The sequence below is a fragment of the Vidua macroura genome, chromosome 1 (genome assembly GCF_024509145.1).
Source record: "Vidua macroura isolate BioBank_ID:100142 chromosome 1, ASM2450914v1, whole genome shotgun sequence".
In the NCBI taxonomy this organism is placed as follows: Eukaryota; Metazoa; Chordata; class Aves; order Passeriformes; family Viduidae; genus Vidua; species Vidua macroura.
Genome location: NC_071571.1, coordinates 39065576 through 39072328, shown reverse-complemented (window position 1 = coordinate 39072328; position 6753 = coordinate 39065576). Strand labels below are relative to the sequence as shown.

Sequence of the window (6753 nt, the reverse complement as noted above, 5' to 3'; positions counted from 1 at the left end):
CTGTAGGAGTGGAAATGCAAAGCACAGCTTTCACCCCATTAACATGCTAATTCATTTGGAGGAAATTGAAAAAGCAGTTTCACCTATTTTATTTGCAGGTCCCTGCTAGTCTGTTACAGAACCTGTTAAGCCACCATGCCCATGGCATAGTTGACAACCCTGGAGGGAGCATCAACCTTAGGGATGTTCCACCATGTACAGCATGGGAGTAGCATAGGTCAAGGGTGGGATGACAGCCACTGCAGTCTTCCTGTTTGTGAAACACAGGTAAGTGATCATGAATTAGCAGAGCAGATTGAAGCATGGAGCAGGAGGGAGTGCTGTGTTCCGCATGTATGCTCTGTTGGGAGAATCTTGTACCAGGTAGCTTGGGAGTGCTGTGTGCTGTGCCTGGCTAAGGAGATGTTTGGCTTTGTGGCTAAAAGCGGTCATGCTGGTTTGATGAAGCAACTCAGAGCTGAAGCATATGCCATGGATTATGTGTGAGTGCTGCAGCTTGTGCTATGTTCCCATGGATTGGTTAATGTGCCTGCCTCTATGGCCTGTGAGTGTGCTCTCTGCCTTTACTGTAATCAGAGAGCTGGTTTGGCTCAGGCTGTGCTGTACTTCAACAACAACTATCAGGAAAGAAAGCACTGTTTGCTCTGAATTTTCTTCAATTCTGCACAGCTACTCAAAATTAGTACCTTTAGTTATTTGGGATAATGGATTGTTTGATTAGAAAGCTGAGGAAAGCTTTATGATTTGAGAATTAAATGTCCCAAATAACCATATGTATGCAATTGACCTCTTTAAACTTTAGCTATTCTATGACTTCAAGTAATTTCATTGTGTTTTCAGCCTTTATGCCAGTGTGCTCTTTCATCATCATTACTCATGTCCCAGAGAACTGAATCCAGCATATTTTGGGAGAAATGATAGATAATGAGCAATTGAAAAAAAAACAGGTTAGCAAACTGGTGGAATTCTCATGCATGAGAACTAACAAATGACTTTTCAATAAACTAGCTGTAAGATGTAAAGTAAAAAAGGCACTTCCGTACTTCTTATCATGAGTCACAAGACAAATGAACTCAGCAGAAAAATGTCATGTTTCAGTAGCATGTCTAACGTGTCTCAAAGACTACAGAACATAAAAGAATCTGTAATAATATATCTGTCTTTTCCCAAAGAGCTAACGTTAGTACTGGTTCCAAAGTAAATGGAATTCTGACATGGTTAGTGTCAAATAGTTTCAAAACCTGCTAGAAAATACATTGATACATAAACCCCATTTTCTAATTTAAGACATATTAGAGAAAGGAAAATGTTGAATGGGATGGAAACTGATACTTTATTGAAATTTCTGGGTAATGTGTATTTCTTTTTCATGAAAACCTGACAAATTCATTGTACTTATTACCTGGAAATAGAAGAATATGAGCAGCAGTTAAAACCAAGGTAAAAGGAACCACACTACTTTCCGATAAATTTCAAGAGCTTCAGAGCTTCCCACTCTTCAAAGGCTTTCTGCAATAAAAGCTTCCAGCAGAAGAGCATATGTGGAATAACAAAGCTCAGTAAAATCCAACTAAATGAAAAGGAAGGTGAGTTGTTATTATGGTTCTATAGCATGATGGTAAAACTTTGACGTGACCTTACTATGGGACACAGTACAGGAAATGTATTCTCTCTAGCTGTTATCTAGGAACACGGGGTATCACTAAGTTGTTCCTTGCAAAATTATTTTTAAAAAATGAGGAATGTGATTATAGTATAACAGTTAACAGATTTGTTGCAAAAATAGATATGCTGCCTTTTATGACACTTAGGTCAGTAAGATAAAACATGCAGTGCCTTTTCTTTGCTTCATAGTTTGCAAGAAATGAATGGATATTATAAAAGAACTGCATTGATGAAAAACATTTTTCTTTACTGTTCTGCAAGTTAAATCCACAGTAGATTTCAAAAAGAAATGTATAAAATAATGAGGACTACAGCGTCCATATTGTTTAGGTTAAAAACCCCCACAGATATATGTATATCAAAGCAAGTTACTTTTAATACATCCTGTAGATGAAAAACTTTTTTCTAGAACATTAAAGTGAATTCACAAATTACTAAAGTACATATATTCAAAGTCATTCAAAAGACTGTTTTCCTTCTTTACAGGTGACAGCCAGGAACCCTAAATCAAAGAAAGAAATGCTGTGAGCAGAATGCAGCTTTCTGAGGTGCTTAGAAATGGAAATACTCTTTTGGAAATCATGCTGGACTGAAGACCTAGACTGAGATTCCCAGACTCTAATAAAAATATGGCATAGCAAAGTACTGGCTAAATGGTGCCTAAGCAGTGAAACACATTGTCCTGGCCAGTACTGAAAGCTGTTGCTACTGCAACTTCTGCTACCTCTACCAGCAGTGGCTAAGGTCATAGTGGGCAAGAGGTATATAAGAACCACTGATCCAGATTATTTTACTTCATCTGAAAACTGAGGTAATGTGTTCTTACATTTCTCTAAGAAAAACAGGAATGCACTAAAGAGTGGGAAGAATCTGCAGAGCTGATTGGAGCAGTGTAAGGTATGTAGTGGAAAGAGAATATAAGCAGTGTTGATTGGGTAAAAATAGAACAGACCATAACCTAAACACAAAATCATATTTAGTGTGTTATATTTGATGCTTTATTTACCCATTCTCCTAATAAATACAGCAAGACTAAAATGCTAAACAGAAATACCACTATTGAAAAAAATCATGGAGGACAGCTGCATGGGACTGGGAGAGAAACATTCAAGACCCAGAAATACCAATGCATTAAAGGATCTAAAGGAATAACAAAATATATTTTTATGTATTTCTGATCACCTTTGCTTAATAATACCAAAGGAAAATAGAAAAGTGCATGAAGCAGCTAGCAGTGACCATTTTAAAATACTGCTTGCCCAATCACCCAAGCTGTTGAATTACACAACTCCTTACTGAAATAAATAGGAACTGCTGCTGAGCCTTGTTATAATTGAGGCTACTGAGAAATTGTTGAATAGCTGATCTATAACAAGTAATTGTTAGGGAGTTCAGATAATGCTTATTGGTAAGTGGATGGCTGAATCTTGGGTACATTTTACCTGTTTAGCTATACCCTTTATATTTTTTTATTTGAAGTATACATCTTATTTTTGTAATTACTTTCTCAAAGACTTCTAAAAAATTAATTCTCAAAAGCCTTAGAATAGTCTGCTGACATCAGTAATCTGAAACAATACATTTAACCAAAGAGTATTATTAGTAAACAGGTTACTGGGAAGACTAACAACTTAAGTCATCTAGAAAAGAATACTCACAAAACAGTATAATTGTATTAACTTCCTTTTCTAAACTCCCTTGTAATTGTCAGAAGAACATGGTAAGCACATTCCCTGTGCTGTGGGCTATAAAAGAGTAATTCAAATTTTAGGTCATCTAGTACCAAATAAAAAATACCATGGTCTAGTAATTCAAAGCATTACATCAGTATAAACTAAAGCTGCCAGTACAAATTTAATCTAAGGGTTTCTTCGTTAATTTGTTGGACAGGTACGTGCAAACTCTGTCTGTGATTCTGCTATTCTGTGCCTGACTGGACCCTTCATAGTAACCCTTGACTTTTCTTTTTGTTAGTTACTACTTCTTGTCTTCCCCACTTTCTGTGCTCAGGTGTATTGTTAGCTCATGTGTCCCTACCCTAGTCCTCTTTCAGAAGGATGTTCACAGGTCATTCACCCAACTCTTTTGTTGCTCTTTGCCTCAGATATTCATTTATTCAAGTATTCCAAAACTTGTAGCCTCCTTCTCTTTTTGGCTTTGACCTCAGCATAAGCTATGTGGGTGCACTGGCCACACTTCAATTACATGCTCTGCCTTGGTGGAGATTGAGCCATCTGTTTCGCTTGGGACTTAAGACTTTTCTCTTCTTGGGTTACCACAAGAACCACACAACTCCCTTCTGAGAAAGGGAACGCAAATGCACACCCTGACCTAGTCATCATTGATTCTAGTCAAAACTGGTGTTACAATGAAGCTGTACAGAAAAGCTTGCCCTTTCTATTTCCTCCTTATAATAAGTCAAAACATTATGTGTCAGAGGTGGTTGAATTTTAGCTCAAGAAAGCGAAGTACCATCTCTTTCAACATTTCCTGGAACAGTGGGCTTCTCTGCTGTCTACATCACTCATCACTTTTCCCCACAGATTCAACATATCCACATGTGCCTTGTATAGAAAAACTCCCTCACCTACCTGTCATTCCAGGAATGACTAGACATGATCTTCTGTTATTAGGAAGCAGTCTTGATACTCACTCAAAATCTATAATGGATTTCTGTCTGGGAGACTGGAGAAATACACTGGTAATGGATACCTTCAATGAGGAAGGAGAGTCTTGCTGGGTAAAAAATTAATTGCCACTCACATATTCTTGCCCAAACAGTCTTTTTTGGGTGAACTGTTAGGAAAAAACCTCCATGTTTTAGTCAAAAGGAAATTCTGCTTTGGAAAGAGAGAGCTCCTTTACAGAGGAGCTGGGATAGAGGGACAGTAAGAAAGGGATATGTGACTAACATCAGAAAAGCTTCTCAAGGAAAGCCTAGCATGGCTTTGCAGTATTCATCACCCAGAGCTCAAGGGAGTGCATTTCTGAATGGCATGGCATGCTCAAACCTTGCTGTCTGTTTACGTTCTCCACACTGACTAACAATGCCATAATGCAGTTGGTGATTCCTGGCCTCCAAATCATAGCAATCTCCTCTCAGCTCAGTGTAACTGCTGAGATAGCCATTGCCGTCTTGTGTACGTTCAGCACAGACCTTAAAATACATCATCTTCTCCATTCTGTGTTTTTTTCCATTGTTTTTGTCCCTCCAGGTATTTGCATCTTTTCCTACTGTCACCAACTCTTCTAAAAGACTCAGTGTTAATAGCATGGATAGTAATTCTATTCATGTTGAGAATTCCTCCCAGTATGGCCGGCTCAGCTTCCCCTGCTTCACCTCTGCATGCAACTTCTCTTGCTGTGTGTGGTCACTGCACAAGGGAGCTTTGTCCTGTACAAGGAATTTCGATACAAATAAATTTAATTTCTATGATCAGCCTCTGTTGAAGCAGCAACTTTGTTTATGCTGCTCAGTGAAAGTGTGTCACAATTCGACTGAGCTGACAGTGAGGAGACTGGGTGGGCTTGGATGCTAAAGCCCCTCTAGTCACAGATAAATATTTAAAGTTTGCAAGTGACACAACTTCCCTGTTCTGTGTGACAGACTGTGCAGCTCAGGCGAGAGGCCAAGCACGTCAGTGCGATGGTCTCTGACACAACCTGCCTCTCCTGCAGCAGGGAGGTGGTGCCATCAAGGAAGAAGTCAGGTGGGTCAGTGCAGCAGTCCCAGCCATGCGATGGGCAGTCCAGAATGGAGCCCAGGGGTCCCTGTAGTTAATCCTGTGAATTCTCCTGGACCTCTTCCCCAGCAACAACCTGGCAATAGCATTCACAGCATGCCCCACTTGAGTTTTCCACACCTCTGCCGACAGCACAGCACTTAACAGGTTAGTCACCAGAGGAAGAATTGGAGGGTAAACAGGGTGTAAGCCATCTAAACCCTCTGTCAAACTGTCACAAGTGGTACATTGTTTCTGGAGGATTAAGATGGAAATGACCTGATGTTTTTCAAGAGACTGGCTGCGGAACATTCTGGCCCCAGGAACAGCTAGTAACAAAAGTGCATCAGGTATGTAAGTCCTGGGCACAGTTCAGCTGAGAGTGTTGTGCAGTGCATTGACAGTGCACACCCACAGAAAACCACTAGTGTGGCCTCTTGCTAATTCAACAAAGGTGTTTGAGATACAATTGTGTAAGAACACATGACCTGGTTAAATTTATATCGTTAGGTGATCCAGCCATGGGTAGACTTCTCTTAAATACTTTGGAACTGTGGCCTGAATGTTATTCACAATCAATGCAGTACAAATATGTTGGTCACTCTCATATTGTACTGCCACAACCCTACTCAATAATTTGGTCGATTATTTCAAAATTATGTTAATGAATTATAATGAAATTTTAAAATGCAGTAGAATATGGAAATTATTTTATTGCGAGGGTAGATATTTAATATTAAAATCTGCAATGTTTGTTTATACCTCATTACAACTACATACAATGTGGAATGTATAATGTAATGGGCATCAACTTAGTTTCATAAATATTTTAGCACAAAAATATGCTTTTTCCTGTGTTGTTTGCAGAAAAAGGAGAGCTGTGGTCAGTTATTTAAGTAAGTGCTTATATCTGAGTATATTCACAGATTAGATAAATGTACATAGTTTCACAAATAGTCATATTTTAGGCCCTTTAAATCTGAGTCCAGAAAAGCCACATAGAAAGAAAAGGTTTTATTAGATAGCAAGTAAACTAGAAGCAACAAATAACTTAGAATAGATGGGAAGTTTGTACATACCAAGTATAGAAATACTTAAAGATCATACATACAGCTGTCTTACTGCTAAAATGACTGGACACAAAGTAGTATTAAAATAAATATTTTGCTTACTAAAAGCAGTAGTGAAACTGGTTTGAGTAGATCATTGTTTTGAAAGCCTCTAGGGTACTTCTGTTTATGTTATGGTCTACAAATACGAGGACAAGTAAATCTCCAATGAATTGAAATAGGACTTTGTGTGTACTATTTCAAGGGGATTATTAATTTAAAATGTCACACAATAAGTGTGAAGTATTTGACATGAA

The 6753-nt window shown here is 38.4% G+C and overlaps 1 long non-coding RNA gene across 1 annotated transcript; it reads left to right on the top strand.

The window, feature by feature from the left end:
• Positions 1-2574, top strand: LOC128811182 (uncharacterized). The gene is made up of 3 exons (XR_008438264.1): positions 1-267; positions 1413-1586; positions 2152-2574. It is a non-coding gene; the product is annotated as an uncharacterized LOC128811182 (long non-coding RNA).
• The last annotated feature ends 4179 nt before the right edge of the window (positions 2575-6753 follow it).